General features: G+C 37.4%; 1 protein-coding gene across 2 annotated transcripts in view; it reads right to left on the bottom strand.

The window, feature by feature from the left end:
* The window catches only part of LOC126979047 (protein SCAI), a 130388-nt gene extending 122223 nt beyond the window's left edge, over positions 1-8165 (bottom strand). For both annotated transcript variants that reach the window (XM_050828227.1, XM_050828228.1), the window contains exon 1: positions 7912-8165. The gene's annotated coding sequence lies outside the window, so the exon portion shown is untranslated. The remainder of the gene's footprint in view (positions 1-7911) is intronic.
* Between the last annotated feature and the right edge of the window lie 11967 nt (positions 8166-20132).

Here is a 20132-nt window from a genome sequence, read left to right as displayed (position 1 = left end):
GAAGGAGACGACCTCCTCACTTATAAATAGAATTCCGGCACCAAATGAGAAATGAAAAGCTAATGAACAAAAAATTGCAAGCTAATCACATTATTTAGTAAAAATTTGCGGCAACAGCATAATTATATCGACATAGTAAAAAGCAAACATCGCATCGCTTCGTTTAAAGTTCTAGCCTGCTGGGATAAAGTGAGATTCTAGAGAGAGTTGTTATGATACAATCGCATAGAGGCGTAGATCTAGGACAAGTTGAAATTTAGGTCGCACTTGGTGCAGTCAGTGTTAGTATGCAGCTAGATATAAAAATAACTATTTTATTAGGCTTCTCTAATTGCTTTAACTACTATTATTATTGATAATGTCTCTTATATGTCCACTATAGAATTTGAGGATATGAAGAAAAGTAAGAAAAATGCGATGTTTTGAAAAAAATATAACAATAAATAAAGGTAATAAGTTGAATGAATGTAAAGAATCTTATGTAATATCACTTCGAATATCCACAAATAAAACGAGGATGTCTTCGATAATAACAGATTTATTGGTGCATGTGTGCACGGTTCGACAATCAGTTGGCAACCAGCTTTAAACATTTAAAGGCTTACAGGTGACGTTTGTTTTCTACAAACGTCAACTGTCATTCTTTTAATGTTTGATAAAAATAAAAACTTCTTAACAACAAAGAATAGACAAATATTATGTAACCGATATAGATAAATTATACAAATTATAGTAATAAATTGTGTAGGTATACAATTGATTCTTACAATCGGCCATCCTATTAAAGTGAGTCCTCGCACTTTTAGAGTTTCGTTCTTATACTTTCTACTTTGATTTGAAACTTTATATATATATAAATACTCGTATATGGTTTACAACATATTTTGATATTTTTTTTTGACAATTACACTATATAACATAATAATTAAATATATTAACTTACATCAATTAATTTATTCAGTATCCTAATAGTTACAATCAAATAGTATAACACTTCATATTCATATCATTATCAATTCATTCACTTTCTACTTATTATTCTATAGTTCTGATCTGCAAACATCTGTGCAATTAAGAGGCACTGTCCGCTCAGAACATATCTCAATCACGGTCACAATCTCTTTTCGCAATCGCGCACAGTCTGTCGTGATCTGCAGTTATCTATGCGTGAAGCACTAACTGCTCACAACCTATGCTTTCAGTGATTACACATGTATAATGAAGACTATCGCCCTCTTTCATTTTTGTTTTTAATTTTTCGTTGTTAATAGCCGCAATAATCTAGTATAGTCTGTCGCGATCTGTAATCATCTGTACGTTATGCACTGTTCACTCGTGACCCATACCATCATAAAATATACATGTATAATCTATCTCAATCTATTTATAAACTAATCAATAAATTTTAGTTGAGTTCCTAATTAGAATCACTGTTCGGTCTATGTACATCATCTTTATTTACATCATTATTTAGAGTATTATTACAATCATCCTCGTCACTGTCGTTTTCGCTATCTACTCCTTTAAAATTTAACCATGGGTGTATCTTATCGATTGAGACTACGTTTTCATATCTTTTCTTCCCTTTTTTAGTAAGAGGGGTGTCTTCTACTAAAAATTAATAATAATAATAATAATAATAATGATAATCCATGGAATTTTTGTATTAATTTCTTGGATTTCCCTAATCTATCCTTGTCGAACAACGTTCTTTCTATCCTAATAAGGTCACCTATGTTATATTTTGTAGGTAATTTTCTTCTTTTATCGAAACGATTTTTGGCTACGTTCTGTTCTTTCTCAATATTATGCATAGTCTTATTTTTTAACTCTATCATATCATCTCCACTAACTCGCTCAACTGTCTCATTAATGACATCGCTATATATATTTTCTGACGCGTTCGTTACTTTATAGCCGAATAACAATTCAGATGGGCTTTTACCGGTTGTTTTGTTAATCATAGTATTTAGCCCCAGTTGAACGTCGCCGACATATTCGTCCCAAGTGTTGTCATTTTTTCCGTAAAATTTGGTACTTAGGGCATCCGATATCGTCCGATTGAACCTCTCCACCTGACCGTTCGCTCGCGGAGTCACCACCGCATTTAAAATATGCTTTATACCCATGCTAGATGTAAAACTTTTGAACTTTGCGCTCGTAAAGCACGTTCCGCGGTCGGTTATTAGTCGCGAAGGTACCCCAAAATAACTAAAATGTTCTTTAAATATACGTATAGCCCGTGTTGTCTTTGTGTCTCTGACCGGTTTAATAGTTATAAACTTTGTAAAAGAGTCGATTACTACTAACAGGTATGTATTTCCTCTCCGCGAACGAACGAACGGGCCCAAGTGATCGGCATGCAGGGTATGGAAGGGGATATCAGGTTTGGGAATGGGATGCAGCATTCCCTCTTTAGCTCCACCGGGTGTCTTATGGTAAGCGCATTCTAGACATGCGGCAACATATTTCTTAGTAAATCGACGCATTTTAGGAAACCAAAATGAACTTTTTAGTCTTTTTAATGTTTTCTCATAGCCGAAGTGACCTACGTCATCGTGTTTCATTCGTAGCAGTTGCCACCTAACGGACTTTGGAACTAGCCACTTAACACCATTGTCCACTATTTTGTATACGTGATCGCCTTTTAATTGGTAATTTTTGTGGACGTCCGCAATAAACTGTGTTTCTTTATTTGATAAAATCTTTAATTCTCATAACGTCTTCATCAGCACTTTGCACTGTCGCGATCCAATATTTTTCTTCGATAGCAAGCACATCAATGACATGAGGTCTAGCAGTAACTTCAGACTCAGTTACCGGAGCGTGACTGAGGGCGTCCACGTGCGTCATTTTTATACCGGCTTTATACTCGATTTCACAATCAAATTCCTGGAGTTGAATCCACCAACGCCCTATTCTTGGTACTAAGTCTCGTTTAGTCATAGCTGTCCGTAGCGCATTACAGTCAGTTATAATTTTAAATTTTAAACCCAACAGATACACGCGAAATCTATTCAATGATGATACCACTGCTAACGTTTCTAAATCATAGAAGTGCATTTTTTGTTCATCGCTAGTAGTTTTCCGACTATAATACGCCACGGGTCTTAAAAGCCCGTCACTACCACGCTGCATTAAAATGCCTGCAATGCCATATTTTGAGGCGTCGGTGTGCAACTCTGTCTCCAGTTTTCTTCTTAACCAAAAGAACCGGACTAGCATAAGCGGAATTGGATTCACATATGACATCCGCATCAAGCATCACCTTAACCATTGATTGAACCAGTTCTCGCTCGGGATAGGATAATCTATATGGCCTATACACTACAGGGGTTGAATCGGTTAACTCAATTCAACGTTCAACTTTATCTTCAGATAGGTTATTACTAACATTGAGTGATCTATTTAAGTCTGAGTTACTAAAATCCAACACGTTTACTCTTTTACAATCGTTTGTGCGCAAAGCTCGCGTTATCAACATGCCACTTTCTAGCCTTATGGGAGTCTTAGATAAACCACGAACTAATACGACTCCAGTCCCATTAGTCATAGTATATTCACCAGGCATCAAATAATATTCCTTTCCCGGATATCCGCGTAAGGACCCAATGTACCGGAATAACGATCATTTTCACAAATAATTTTTATAACTATCATGTCATTTGGGGGGATCGAAATATCTTCAGATAGCCGTAAACATAATTTCTCAGGCGAGTTCCGTTCGAAGATTAATGCGTCGCTTGTTTTTGTTATTACGATTCCCGGTTGCTCAGTGAAGCTATGCCCAATTAACAGTGCGTGCTTGACAACTGTATCATTTACTACATAACTTTCGACTGTTTCTGAAATACCATGAATGTCTATTTGCACAATAGCCTTACCTAATGGTACGACAACATGGTTTCCTATGCCGCGCATAACTGGTAAATGACCATTATTTGTCCACTGAATCCCTAACGCTTTTGCTTCGCTATGACGTATAAGAGTACACTGACTACCTAAGTCCACATATCCTTTTAGAGGTTGGCCATTCAGTTTCAGGTCAACTAAATATTTGTCGTTACTTGTACTAATCGTATCTAATTTCATAACCGACTTTTCTTTGGAGGAATCTGACTTATTATTATCATTAGCTGGTAATTTCGGACAATTAGTTGATAAATGTCCTAATTTATTACAAATATTACATTTGAGTATTTTCTTAGTACATCTGAAACTATAATGGCCAGTTTCATTACAGTTGTAACAAACTACGGGTCCTGTATTTTCGCGCGGACGGCTAACTTTCGAATTTGTCGTTTGATTCAAATTAACATTTGTAACGCTAGGTTTCTTGTCATTAGAGGTCTTTAATCTGATTTCCGAATCTCGTGGTTGTTGTTTGATCGATTAAAAATATTCCAATACTTGTTCTGGCTCTTTACATTTCGCAGCTTTAGCTCCTAACCTCAATGATCGATCTTCTATGCCGTGTAGTAAGCAGTCCACTGCACGTTTTCCTTTTATCTCGCAACGGTTCAAAAGGTTTATTTTACCATAATAATATAGTTCCAAAGAATCATTATATTTAGCTTTTCGGGATAACATCTCAGTCAACAGTTCAGCGTAATCATCACTATGCGGAAAGGATTCTAAATTTTTAACTTTCCACTCAGGCCATGAAAACGACATTGACGGCAGTGTTTGATACCATGATTTTGCTACGCCACTCAGTTTAGGAAGTGCATAGTGAATTATCTGATCATCACCCCACTTATATTATCGTGTACATTCCTCCACTTTGCTAAGCCAAGAATTAATAGTTTGGCCTTTGATCATGGGATCAAACTCTGGAATAACATTTCCTTACATTATTATAAAAATTTGTTATTAAAAATAGATTCAATCAATTTTGTCAATAATAACTACGTAGTACTATCATTAAAATCGGAACGACTCACGTGTGTACGTCTCGGTGAAATGCTTCTGGATCGACGTCTGCTCGCGCCGATACTCGGTGTACCATGGCCCCTCGATGGCCTCGCACGTCGTCCAGAATATTCATCGCGTGAACTGCCACCATGTTCGTCATGAGGTGAACTGACTGTACGTGTCCGTTTCCGTTGGTGACGAAGCTCGTCCGAACCTTGACTTCGACTGGAATGACGACGACGTTGTGTTCTTTTTACATGAACCTCTGATTTTGTTCTGCCACGCGTCGTACTTCGAGATCTGCGATCACGCCTCAGTCTCGTTGAATGACTCCTGCTCCGACTTCTAGACTTCGTAACCTTAGATTTTCTTCTACGGCGTTGTTCGCGAGTAGGTGTCATACGATCGGAATCACTATTCATATTTTCGCCACTAAAAGATCTTCAATTTAATATTTTATCACCACAAAATGGCTTTGGCGCGGAAATATACAAGTAGATTTTATTGATCCCACTTCTGAAATGTTATATCACTTCGAATTTCCACAAATAAAGCGAGGATGTCTTCGATAATAACAGATTTATTGGTGCATGTGTGCACGGTTTGACAATCAGTTGGCAACCAGCTTTAAACATTTAAAGGCTTACAGGTGACGTTTGTTTTCTACAAACGTCAACTGTCATTCTTTTAATGTTTGATAAAAATAAAAACTTCTTAACAACAAAGAATAGACAAATATTATGTAACCGATCTAGATAAATTATACAAATTATAGTAATAAATTGTGTAGGTATACAATTGATTCTTACACTTACATCTAGTAAGTTGGGTGTTAGGTTATTTTCGTTACGGAATTTCTGGATTCGGTCTCCACGCTCAAGGCCCGCGATAGAAGCTATGCAATAGCTTAAATGATTAAATGAAACCATCACCGGCCGTATTCTCCTGAAGCACAAGAGGAATCACAGAAGCGTTGCCAACCTTTTAGAACAGTATACGCCTTTTTTGTAGGTATACACTAATCTAGCTTATATGTAGGTGTAGTTCCAAAATCCATTTCTTTTATCATGACTGATCACCTCATACATAACGCATACATCGTCCATATATGTGACAAACATTGACAATATGCCAATTACCCTTGGTTACCGTAATCATGTCATGCCGTGAACCATCACGTAAATCACGTTGTGCGCATGACAAAATAACTGACAAAGCACATGCTTATATCGGCCTAGATTATGCAGTGATAGTTTATGGTATTTTGTCTTAATTGTGTTAATTTTTGGCGGTAATAATCTACGGTAAGTTTCAGGACAAGTCTGCTTCCATGTTTTATTTATGCATTGTTATATGCGTTCACTGGTCCAGCGTCTTTGATTGAATCGATATTTTGTATTTCTGCTCACAGTTTTGGTTTATTGAAACATATAAATATTGTTGAACATATAAGGAGTAAGGATTTGTGGGAGATTTTATTTTTAAATTGGCCAATATTATATGCCCCATTAGAAGAGGCTTCAAATATTTAATGAAAATATTAAGAGAGCATATCAAATAACCTTCGGATTAGATTCGACACCGTCCTAGGCTGAGGTACCTCAGTTAGTATAGGTAGGCAGAATTAGAGACTTTTAGAGAAGACGGATGGAAAGGCATTCCAGTTAAATTATATATTCTTTACAATTTGTTATGTTTTTTTAAAGTGGCAACCCTCACTTCTAGGATTAATACACAAATACAATTTTATGAACGATACGGGACTCGAACCCACGACCTCTGGCGTGCAAGTACTCTGCCAACCGTTCGTGAGACGTACCGTCATAAAATCTTGTATGTTTGCTTCAACTCTCAGGTTGTGGCTTCATCTACAGGATCTACATTACAGTTGATAACCTGCTCAACGTAGTACATACATTGTGGGTAGTAAAATATTGCTCGAGGCCGACACGCCTTATAAAATTTAAATCATAAAATAAATAATTACAATACGTCGAAATAATACAAATACAAGAGCCACAGATAAAATTTCACTTTTCTATGTGACTTTGGTTTGTCTATTTCCACAGCGTGTATTTTTATCAGAGGTTAGAGCAGTGCTGGCTTTAATGGTTAAATAATATTCTTGTATTATTCTAAATTTATCTTAAATATAACTATACTCAATATAAAAGGTGTTATAGAATTATATGGTATAATATTTTTAATACTAAAGTACGTGTAATAATTAGCAAATGAAATAATTTACAATTTGATTACACTAAGGCAATGCCGCATATAAACAGAGAGAAAGAGATAAACGACCCAGTTGCCCTCTAGCGTGTGCATTGCGAACACAATGCTCCGGTGCAGTTACGACTGTGTTCATTTAACATTGTTGAACTTAATCTGTTACTTAATGATTAATCTCTTATTTTCGTTTAGTATGATTTCAATTATTTTATTTATAGTTATTGTAACGCTGTTGATTACTAATAAATTATTCAATAATACCTTCGTCAAGTATTATTTCGGACCCATAGAGCCAGCCCATGCTAGAGGTACTGGATTGTACGCCTGTACACTTATCAAAAACCGGCAAAGCTCCTGTGATTCCTCTGATGTTGCAAAAGAATGTAGGCGGCGGTGATCAGCATCAGGTGAGCCGTACGCTCGTCTGTCCTTCCATAAAAATTAAAAAATAATATAAAAAACATCGTTCGAATCCCGGTAGGTGCAAACATTCATTAAATGAATATGAACATTGTTATTTGCGACTCTCGGATGTTTATATTTATTTGTATATGTTCTATTTTGTATTTCTGATATATCGTGGTCATGCACACATGGAAAGCTGCGGCATGTAAATTTATAAAAAGTATGTAAACATTATAAAAAAAGTATAGATGTTAACTAAATATTATAGTTTAGACATGTTCTAATAATTTTACCAGGTTACAAGTCACTTAGGTTATGTTGCGGCAATAGCAGAATTCAGAATAAAATTAATCTACTTACCACATCAATTATAATGACATCCGTGTTCCGAGTTACACATGAAAACAAATATTACTACAACACAAATTCACATATCACGCTTGAGTAAAACATAACCTGGTTACGAATTACGCCGGCATTGATTTTCTCACAACATACACATTAACAGAGCAATATACATTGAAATAACGATAGTGGGCATTCGTTTTGAGTTCTTTTATCGCTAACAATTGTGTTTTGAGTCCGAAAGTAAGCTGGTGAGCGATATATCTTACTTAAGTCGATTATATTGTAGCGTAAGTACGTAGATAAGCGCATGCGCTATTCCTCGACCTCGCCCTCGGGTTAAAGTTTTGAATGAGTGACGTCACTTTTGTACGGAAGCCCCTCGTACTGTCGCAATATGTAGGGGAGTAGTGCGGGAGGGTCGGTGGCGCGGAAATTCAAATATCGAAGGGTGCAAATATGATCTAGATCAAAGGGCTTGCATCAGAGAACGATTTAATTGATGTTTTCTAATTACGAACGTAACTACGCACTGAGAAGTAAACGATTGTAATCATCCTAATGTTTATTATACTCTTTGAAAAATTTAATAGATTTCTATTAATGGTACCTAAATAACCAAGTTTATTATTACATAAATCAGTTTGTATCAATTACCCACAGTAACCCTTGATAATCCTACTAATATTATAAATGCGTAAGTTTGTGAGTGTGTGTGTATGTTTGTTACTTTTTCGAGCAAAAAGTACTGAATGGATTTTAATGAAACTTTATAATAATATAGCTTAAAAATCTTAGTAACACATAGGCTATAATTTATAAAAAAAATTGTGTGAATTATCTAAAATATAATGATAAGTGTCAAGAAGTAGGAAAAAAATCTGCAATCTGCGAGCTGTTCATGTTTACGGCGCAAGGCCCGTAGCAGTTATAAAAATACATATTAAAATGTATATCGACGCAAATACTACAACACAGCCAATAAAAAAAGAGAATAATAAGATTAAATATCATACTCTAAGATTAAATTATAAATCATCATTTGATTACATTGTGATGTAAAATTATTACTAAAAAGCATTAATAGAAAACACGTGCCAGTGCGCCGAGCCCTATAATATATACGGCCTATACGGCCAAACGTTCGACACTCGAGGCAAGCCAAAACGAAACTCAGAGGTATCTGCAAAATCGGAGGAGATGGGGCAGAACGTCAATGTTTTGAGAGACATGATGAAGCTGCTCCAATCGCTAACGGACGCGGACAGGACCGCCCTGAAGAGCCTGAGTCAACTAATTGAAAATGGAGGGTAAACTCAAAATAGTGTACTGGAACGCAAGTACCCACAAAGGTAAAGCGCGTCGGGTGATTGCCTTTCTCCACGATCATCGAACAGACATACTGCTAGTCAGCGAAACACACCTCGGCCTAGTGATAAATTCAAAATACCTAACTATCACACATACAGAAAAGATGAGGTATCGCCGTCGGGACAGGTGTACCGCGGACTAGCAGTGTTAGTTCAGCGGAGGTTGATACACCAATTACTACCCATCACCGACTACAGAACATTCCAGGCACTGGGAATACTTATTAAAATTAATACGCATTTACTCGATTTACAGGCCACCCGGAACAAACCTTGACAAGATGGAGTTAAGGTCTCTATTCAACGAAAACCCCCCTACAATAGTGGCAGGCGACCTTAATTCCAAACACACCGCCTGGCACTCAAGTAAAGTATGCACGACGGGGCGGATTCTATACGAAGAGATGGTTGAGGAGCGCTACGAATTCGCAGGCCCCACATCGTGGAACCATTACATGCCTGTCGGAAGCGGTGACGTAATCGACCTGGTGCTACACAAAGGACTCGACACCGCAATTCCAGAGTTGAGCGTACTGCACGAACTTGACTCTGACCACAGACCGGTATTTCTCACTCTGGAATTCCTTCCCAGTAGTCTCACATCCCCCTGCGAGACGGAAAATAAACTGGGAATTGTTCCGAAAGGAAATGGATGAGTGATGCCGTACACTAAACCGAGAGAGGAGCAATTTGGATTTAGAGCGGAACACTCCACCACCTTGCAAATCACACGGATGGTGAACGAGATGGCCGTGAGCCACAACAAGAAGGAATATGTCGCAGCTGTACTGCTAGATATGGAGAAGGCTTTCGATCGCGTATGGCACGAGGGGCTGCTGTACAAGATGATACAAACTGAGATGCCAGTGCGAATAGTCAAAATATTAGCTGCATTTCTTACACACAGAAGATTCCTTGTCTTTGTGGAGGATTGCCAATCGAGTGTTAGGCCAGTGAGAGCCGGAGTACCTCAAGGAAGCTGTCTCTCTCCGCATTGCTATGCCTGGTACACTGACGATATCCCGGTCCTTGTCGGTCGTTCTACGCATCCTTCTACAGAAGCGCTACCAGAATGGTTGAAGAAATAGCGATTAGTTGTGAACGTGTCGTAAACGCAGGCGATCATCACCGGAAATACGAAACTACTCTCACCTTTGAAGCTGATGTCGGAGGAACTCCCATGGAGACCGGACGTCAAATACCTGGGAGTTACCATTGACCGGAGACTCATCTTCAAAAAGCATATTGACAACACCATTGGGATGGAGAGGGGTGCTCGCGCCAAGTTCCAGCACATCCTGTGGTCCAAGCTGCCACTAGGAACTAAACTGATGCTATACATACGGTCCAGACTGACCTATGCAGCAGCAGCTTGGTACCCGTATCGTGGAACCGGGATCGCCTGCAAGCACAAGATAACCTTGCCTTGCGTGCCATAGTGGGGGCACCGCGTTACGTACGAAACGCAATAATCTCAAAAGGTTTAAAAATTGAAAATATAGACGCCTTCGTAAGAAGGCTTACAACAGATATGTTCCGGCGAACAGAGACGCCTCTTCACACCCTCATCTGGTGGGAATTGCCCCGCTACACGCAAGACCCCCGGATGAGGAGGGTAGAAGAAAAATGAAGGCGTATTCAAGGGACTGTGCAATTGAAGAGGAGGATGAAAACTTCACAAGACCCCGAAAAAGACGAAAATTTACAGACTGACAGACTAAGCTATGAGCTAAGGCACAACGAATAAAAAAAAAATCTAAAACCAAAAAAAAAATATCGTTGTGCTCCAAGCAAGTAGCGACGACTCCAAACATACGCAATGACCCCAAGACGTTGGGAGAAGAAGTACCAGGGTATAGGGCTCCGCCCTGACACCCTCCTTCCGCCCTCACACAGGGGGTGAGAAGAAAACTCGACAACGACACTTGAGGCATTCGTGCTTGAGCTATCGTACGGTACGAATCTCTCTGGGATGTCGTTAGGCTGTGGAATATACGAAGTTGATCAAATACTCGTGCAGTTTTTTTTTTCGCTGATCCAATTATGATTGCTCACTAACACTAAGTCGACAATTTTGACGTCAACAATGGTGACGTCGCGCCTTTAAAAAACAATACAGGGGCTCTTTCTTCGTCATCAGAAGTGGGATGACGGATTCAAGTTCACTTAATTTGGTAAGACTTCAATTTACCGATTATATGATGTTATTTTTGAAGGTATACATAGCAAAAAATAATTGTTCCCCACCCTCCTTACGTACAAATTGAATTAAGTATTTGTATTTTTATTTATGGAATAGGAGGACAAACGAGCGTACGGGTCACCAATTGTTAAGTGATCACCGCCGCCTACAATCTCTTGCAACACCAGAGGAATCACAGGAGCGTTGCCGGCCTTTAAGGAAGGTGTACGCGCTTTTTTGAAGGCCCATGTCGTATCGTCCCGGAAACACCGCACAAGGAAGTTCATTCCACAGCTTCGTAGTACGTGGAAGAAAGCTCCTTGAATACCGCACTGTGGAGGACCGCCACACATCCAGATGGTGAGGATGATAACCTGACTTGTATTCATAAGACATTCATTTTTGTGAAAAGACGTGATCTGACTTTTTCATCGCGGTATCTGATCTTGCCGCTGTGGTGTGGTGCTGCAGGATGGCACTTGAACGGCGTCTTCCGGCTGATATGATGATGGAAATCTTAAACAGTGGAGGTTTTACATGCAATCAATTAACTAGAAATAATTGCTCACATATTAAAAAGTTCTGACAAGTAAAATAATATGTTCCAAATTTGAAAATTTCAAAGTTCCATTCTCGCTCGTTCTAATCGATTTGACCGTTTGCTCGCTGTTTATGTGTCGATATTGTACAATAAAAAAAAATAAAAAAGGGCTTATTGTAAATTTAATGAATGATGTTAATGTGAAATTTATAAAATTTGGTTTTTCGCGACAATAATATAGCAGACAAGATAATTATTTCTGGTTATATAGTGACTTTTCTCTATGTTATGTGTCAGAACAGCTTGGTGTCAGTCGTTCGGCTGTTTAGAGGATTTCGACTAGGATTTCAAGAAACCGGTTCTTTGGAAAGATGCCTGGGATCAGGAAGAAAACGATATTCTGAGTTGGGACGATCGATATATTGTGAGCCAAGCTTTGCTAAATCGGAAGTTTACATACAATATGCCATACTATCGGATAGGATTCGGATATTAATAAGCAGATCTCATGAGATTACATAAAACATTCTCAAAAGCACCCGTTATTAGAATGTCGAAATCGTCCGCATAGCCTACTGTGTACAGTTTCTTTTTATTTAGCTCTGCGATGAGCTCATCCACCATAAGGTTTCAAAAAAGTTGTGAGAGTACCCCTCCTTGTGGGCATCCAGTTGCCACCACACATCTCGTGCTGGTGTTCACAGTAAAACGTATCGCTCTGTGCCTCAACATGTTGTCTATCCACCCGGCAATTGTAGGATCGATATTGTGCTCAGCTAGCGCTAGGCCTATGCAAGTAAAAGGGGTTTTGTCAAAGGTGCCTTCAATATCAATAAATGGGCCTTAAGTTTATTATTTGCGTGATAGACCTTTACCTACAAGCGATGTTACGCAGTAAAGGGCATATTCGGCTAATTTGCCTTGACTATAGGCATGTTAGTTGATATGTAGTGGTTTATGTAGCAGAGCATTTTCCCTAGTATCCCTATAGCATAGTCTCTCTAAGGGCTTCATCAGAAACGATGTGAGACTGATTGGTCTAAAAGATTTGGGATTCGTGTAGTCACTCTTGACGGGCTTAGGGATAAATACTACTTCCTCCATTGCAGTGGCACGTATCGGTATGCCAGAAAAGCTCTGTATATAGCAATAATATGCAAGGCCAGCAGCCCGGTGCCACTCCATTGTAGCAAACCCGGGAAAATTCCGTCTAAGACACATGTTTTAAAAGCTATTAATTTCCCAAATTACCCTATCTGTGTATACTGTGAGCCCACCCTGTGAGCTCTAGTCCAATCCGTCCTGTCCGGTGTGTTACTATGCGACGCCTCGTCCCACGACTGGTTGTTGGCGCTTCGGCAGTCAGGGAAGTGAGTTTTCAGGAGCAATTCGAGGTCTCGGTGTCGGATTTGGTGTGTCTCCCGTCAGATTTTTTCAGAACCTAACCTAAGTCTCACTCTGGACCGCGTGAGAGTATGTTTTTAACTTAAGCCGCTTGGTTCGTGGATTCTATATTGGTGCAGAAGCGTCTCCAACCTTCTCTCTCAACCATAATTTCCTAAAAATAAAAAATAAACTATCGACATAGTACCAAACAAGAGTGATTTTAAATAAGTATATAATATTGGTTTTATTTTGTTTCATCAAACCCCAAATGGTTGAGTCGGCAACGCGGTTCTCAGACGTGGATTAGATCGTCTGCCGACTGCTCATATCGATAGTTACCAGGTCTCTGTCGATGCCTTGGAATGTCCAACCATTGCCTGGCCAGGAGAACACCACTGACCCGCCGCGTTTGGCACACAAGTCAACAGATTTAGATAGGATTTGTTCCTTTTTTGTATCCTAACCTTTAAGCACGTCGCCTAAATCAGTGTGTAGCTAAAGTTACTTTCTAGTTTCTGGCCAAAGCTACTCTTTGTAACTGCAACCAGGTCTTATATTATTATATTAGATTATTTGTACCAAGAGGGTCACCAGTGTTCATGCAAGTGGACCACTTGCGTCCTCACTGGGAGTTGTGTACAGGTCGTAGTAGACGGTTATTACTCAAACCCAAACCCCGTGAGCGCTAGAGTTTCCCGAGTCTGTGTCCTACACTGTTTCTTCTTCATATCAATGATATACCTATTGGACGCCACCACCATGCATTGCTTTGCGGATGACATTACTGGAAATGTCGTATAGACGGGCCATGCAGATCTGTCTCAGTAAATCATCGACCAGTGCCCGAAAAAACTTGTGTTTATATCGAGTTCTCTGTTAAAAAAGTCGCTGAATGGGGTAAAACCTTGTCCAGTTTAACTCCCATTTGTCGTATCATCGATATTCGACAACACTTCTCTTAATGGTCGTGGGAGGTGATGGCCGGTCCATGCGACATGTTCGTGAACCGGCGCTACTTCAGGCGTCTGGATGAAACTGGTACCGTTAAGTCTACTTCACATTTTTTATTTCTTTTTTATATATCACAACTATAAAATAGAGGGCTCGCATAATGGCTTTATATATTTTCGTTATGTATGGATTGATGCATACGTAGGTCACAATAAAAAATTTGCGTAACTTAAAAAAACAACATGTTATAACCAAAATATTATGCTTATTGCTTTTCAAAATATTCTCCTTTACATTTTAAATCTTTTTCATGCGATCGAACCATTTTTTAAGACAAGAGGACCACAGATCTGAAGGCATGTTTCTACGTGCTGATTGAACGCTATCACTGCCTCTTCTGAATTGGTAAAAGTGAAACCTTTCATCAATTTGATTTTGGGGAAAATACAGAAATCACAGGGTGCTAGGTCGTGGCTATGTGCAGGATGGGTGAGTTGTACTTTTTCGGAAACTAAAAATGAATTAGTTTTGTTGGCCGTGTAAAGAAGCGTTGTCATGATGTAGAAGAACGCGGCTTTTTGGTCGTCTTTCGTGAACTTTTCTTAACACCCTGGGTAAACAAATGGTAGAATACCACTCGGCATTAACACTCTTTTAATCTTCAAGTGGAATTGTGCAGATGGGCCCCGTAGCTGATAAAATAATGCGATCATTTTTTACCAACGTTTCTCGCCTGTCTCACTTTTGTTGGCCTGTCCTCATTTTCAAACACCCATTCACAAGATTGCTGTTTTTTCGGGTTCAAAACAATAAATCCACGTTTCGTCTCCTGTGACAATTTCATAAATAGCATAAGAATATCCGTGGTCGTACTTCATTACCATCTATGACCACCATTCCACGCGAGCCCGCTTCTACTCCGCTGTCAGTTCATGAGGGATCCAACGACAACAAAGTTTCCGAACTTTCAATTCTTCGTGTAAAATTTTCTGAATTTGGCTCATACTAATCCCCAATAGTCCTCGAATTGTCTCATAGGTCATTCCCAGGGTTTTTCTTCAATTAGCCGCTTAACAGTAGCCACATTATTTTCGTTGACCGCAGTTGAAGGTCACCTTTCACGAAATTCGTCGTGTAAAAAACCCCGACTTCTCTCAAATTCAGCAAACCATCACCTCACGGTGCTCAAGCATGGTGCTTCTCTCCCAAAAGCATTTTAAAGACGTGCGGCACAGTCTTGCGGAGAGAGAAAACTTTTAAAATCATAAAAAATCAACGGTCTAAAATCTTTTCGACTTAATTCCATTTTCCTTGCGTACGTAGAACTTAGATGTGTGATAAAAAACAATTATAAAATGATTTCCCGCCAATTGTTTTTATTACTAAGACAGTTGCAACGTTTCAAAAAATATAACATTCGGAATTCTTTTCGATTAGCTAGAAGTGCTAAACTTTTAGTGTTTCGCATGTATACTGTATTCAATTACTTTTGTGTTTTTGTATTAATTAACAAGCTGACCCGGCAGACTCCGTACTGCCTCAATGGATAAAATATAAGACCTAAGCTTTTGTATACTTAAAACAATCAAAAGGAATCCTTTTTTTATTAAAACAAATAAAAGAAATGCTTGGCATGAATGAAATTTTATTATTATTTTCGATTATTTACACATGATGTTGCTTACTTACAAAACAGAGTTTTCCTAAAATACTGGCTATTTATAAGGTTTCAATTTGATATTGACAGACACACACAGTTATGATACAGTCTATTAATCAATTTAAAGCTTTCTGATAAACTATATCTTTTGTTTTGTTTTGTGGTGGTTAGCTTCAGAAATTTAATTTTTGGACATAACTTTAGAATTATTAATCTACATAAAAATAATCTGATAGATAGTTAATAACTGTAGTTAATCTACGTACTATAGTTAGCTAGAATTAACTTTCTTTTTTACCTCCTGAGAAAGTAAGAAAGATAAAAAAAATCTTATTAGTTATTCATTTTAAACTATTTCTTCAATTCGATTTCTGACCGACAGGGGACACATCAAAGGAAAAACAAAATTGTTGTTTTTATTTAATTCCGAGCATTTTTTCATATTTATTCACCTTTTAAACCTTCCCTGGACTGCCACAAGTAATTCAAGACTAAAATTAGCCAAATCAGTCCAGTCATTCTCGAGTTTTAGCGTGACTAACGAACTGCAATTCATTTTTATATATATACTAGCTGACCCGACAGACATTGTTCTGTACATAATAAATAAAATAACGTTTTTTATGAATTTGTCAATAATATTTCATAACATCAAGAATTATTTCGTAAAATATGCACCCTGTTGTTATAACGAAATTGTTTCACAGCAGAACTGTCAAACCTTGCGTCAATAAATTCGCTCATAGAAAATATGTCCGTACAAAACAAATATTGGAAATAAGAATAATTGCTTTAGATTGTAATTTTTTTCCCATAATATCAATCACAAAAAATCAACAAAATAAATAGTTATAAAAACTAAAAAACACTCTTGATAATTTGGTTTATTTCTAAAACCGTGTTTTTTAGTTTTTTTTAACTACCTATTATTTGCATTGCTGAATTAAATATTCTCTTTGGTATTCGAAAATACCTAATATTAGATAAATAAACTTATTGTTGACCTCCTGAGAAAGTTAGAAAGATATAATAAATTCTAATTATGGTTAGGGGTTAAGGGGGAGGGAGGGTTTCCCCTCGTTCAGGTCAAAGGAAAAAAAATTTTGTTCTTATTTAATTCCGAGAAAATCATATTTATTCACATTTTAAACCTTCTCTTGACTTCCACAAATAATTCAAGACCAAAATTAGCCAAATCGGTTCAGCCGTTCTCGAGTTTTAGCGAGACTAACGATCAGCAGTTCATTTATATATAATGATATATTTAGATTTTTCATTGACTTACTCTCATGTTAGGCATTTAGTATTTGACGTTTGAGTATTATTGTTGCATCACTCTATGTATATTCCAATTGAAATATTTTGTAAGTTAAAGTCAAAATAAGACCTTATATAAGACCTCGATCTTCTCTATGGATATCCTGCTTTACGAATAAGCTATATGCAGAACTTCTATATTTCAAGTGTAATATAATTTACCTATGTATTGGATTTGATTTAATTTGAATGGCACGCCTTGTATGGGAATACTGAAACATAAATAGAGCACGGCAAAAACTCAAGCCGGCCCAGCTTCTAGCACTCTACAAAGCAAAGGTCTCAAATCAAAAAAACTTCAAAATCATCTAATCTGAATCTGAACCCAGTATCAGTTTGAATATATTTTGACCACGTGCAACGCAGGGCACGAATATTTAAGGATTTAGGCTCTATGAATGTCTAGATTACAGAGATGCGTAGTGACGTCGCTTCATTTTGTATTTCCTTCAGCATTTATCACGAAAAGTGTTTTTAAGAGCTAATTCCTTCCGACATATTAGCTGTCAATAATCTGAAGCTGTCCCAATATACCTGATAAGTCATTCTTATCGCCTTATATTGGGACGCGTGAATTGCAATTTCCATACATAACTTCTATCGCTGGTAAGCTATACGCCGTCCCATTGACAGACAGCGTGTATGGATAAGGTGAGTTACCGTCGATTACTTTATTGGGTAGAAAAGTCAACGATAGTTAAGATTTTGATAAGTAAGAGATAGACAGAATATTGTGAACGGCCGTAAGATAGCTAATTGTATTGTCTCTCCGACTAGCGAAGGTTGGCGGTCAGCTTTGTAGTTTCAATTGTTTGTCCTTCGCGAAGCGAAACCTCCCACCTATTTTTGTATCGCGATTTTAATATTAGTCTATTCCATCCACTGATACGCAATAGAGTTGCAAGATGGCAAACGAATATAATGATTATTGTAGTTCGATAAATTTTATGAAAGATATATTTGGTAGGTCTGAGAATCGATCGTCATATATTTTTTAAGAACTAAAAAACTTTTTATTAGTTTTTTTTATATTATATGGCAATACAATGTTTGCTGGGTGAGCTAATATTATTCTAAAACAAGACTAGAAGGAAACTAAGGATGTGAGCTATTACCTTACAGGACACAGTTGATAATTGAGTCCTTTGATTTTATGCCATACTGTAGTTATTTCTGTACTACAATGGCTCGTTGATTATAGGAACCTGGCAGAGAATAAGTGCGTCGAGAAGCGTTATGTAATCAATGTTGGCAAACTACATTCTCTATAAAGCCACAGGAGGTCGCTATGAAACATCGTTTAAAGGCCCATTATTAACTGTCACCCACGTTTTTGAACACGTTTTCGCAGTGTGTTAACAACAATTATTTCGGCAGCGACACATGGCATGGTAGCCTGAATCTTGATATCGTTGCGGTTCTTTGACTTCTTACATTTCTGTAAATAAATTGTCCGAGCAATTTATATCTCCACTCTGCTTTAAGAATTTTTATTTGAACTTGTGGATTTGTACATGGCAGACTTCACTTATTCCAATATTCTATCGCCGGTAGGCCGAGCAGAATTTAAATAAAATATCCCGACGACCGAGCCTTGCTCGGATTCTTAAGAATGTACAAAGCTTGAACAAAAAAAACTAATAGGACATCTGGATTCCAACCAGGGCCTTCTGCTTTCCGGATCACCCAATGTCCCATCTGAGCTATTACAGTCTTGTACAATGGCGAAATTTACATTAATATTCAAATTTTATTGTAGCTGTTTCTCATTAAAACACGGATAAAACTAATTTTTTTTAATTGAAACCTCGTATGCTAAATTTTATGAAAATCGTTGGAGCCGTTTCCGAGATTTAGATTATAATATATATAAAAGAATTGCTAGTTTAAAGAAGATAATAGAGCTATGCAATTTTACATGCAGAAGATTTTCAACTTCAATTTCATTGTCCTAAGATATGAAGAAATTGAAACTTCCACTACATCCGGTTCGACCAACCAAAAGTTTTGGTAAAAGAGAATAGATTTCTCCCAAGACTGGTACGTGAAGCCATTTAATTAAAAAACATCCAAATGTCAATAGAGAAGATGGTCTAAAATTATCTAACACCTGGGATCCAATAATCTCTAAATTAAAACCCATAACTACTCATACCAAAAAAGAAGAGGACACTGTCAGTAAATTTTGCCAAAAACCATCTGTGTACAGCAAATACCACCTCCGAGGAAATAAATGGCGCTAAACTTCATAATGACAACTGTTACAAATACTGTCTTTGACTCACTTCATCTGCAGTCCCCCTGGAAACGAGATCTGGAAAGGTCTTGAAACGTCGGGTTAATTAAAATAAAAATGTAACTTTTACGCAAACATCTAATGTAAAACCGTTACAATTACACGCGTTTTAATCCTTAAAAAGTGTTTTATTTAAAAGAAATTAAATATTATAGCGCCATTGTGATATTTTGGTGTTCGTAATAATATTATCAACGTATTAGGAACAATGCAGTCACAAAAAAAAACACATTAACGTAATATATATATTGAAAAAAAATATGGATGAAGTATTATTTAAAACAAGTAATAATAAAAATAGTCTTATTTGTGGAGATTTTAATGTCAATTTATTAGTTGAATGCTGCCTGAGCACTAAGGTAATGTCCCTATTTCGATGCTATAATCTAGTTAATTTATTTTTAGAGCCAACTAGAATCACATTGACTACATCAGCTTGTCTTGATAATATGTGTGAAATATATATAACCTCATTTATATCGAATCATTGTTGTAATCATTAAAAAAATATTGTGACAATTTAAAAAGTAAAA

Source organism: Leptidea sinapis, chromosome Z, assembly GCF_905404315.1.
Source record: "Leptidea sinapis chromosome Z, ilLepSina1.1, whole genome shotgun sequence".
NCBI lineage: Eukaryota > Metazoa > Arthropoda > Insecta > Lepidoptera > Pieridae > Leptidea > Leptidea sinapis.
The sequence above is the reverse complement of the archived record's forward strand: the minus strand, read 5'-3'. Positions and strand labels throughout refer to the sequence as shown.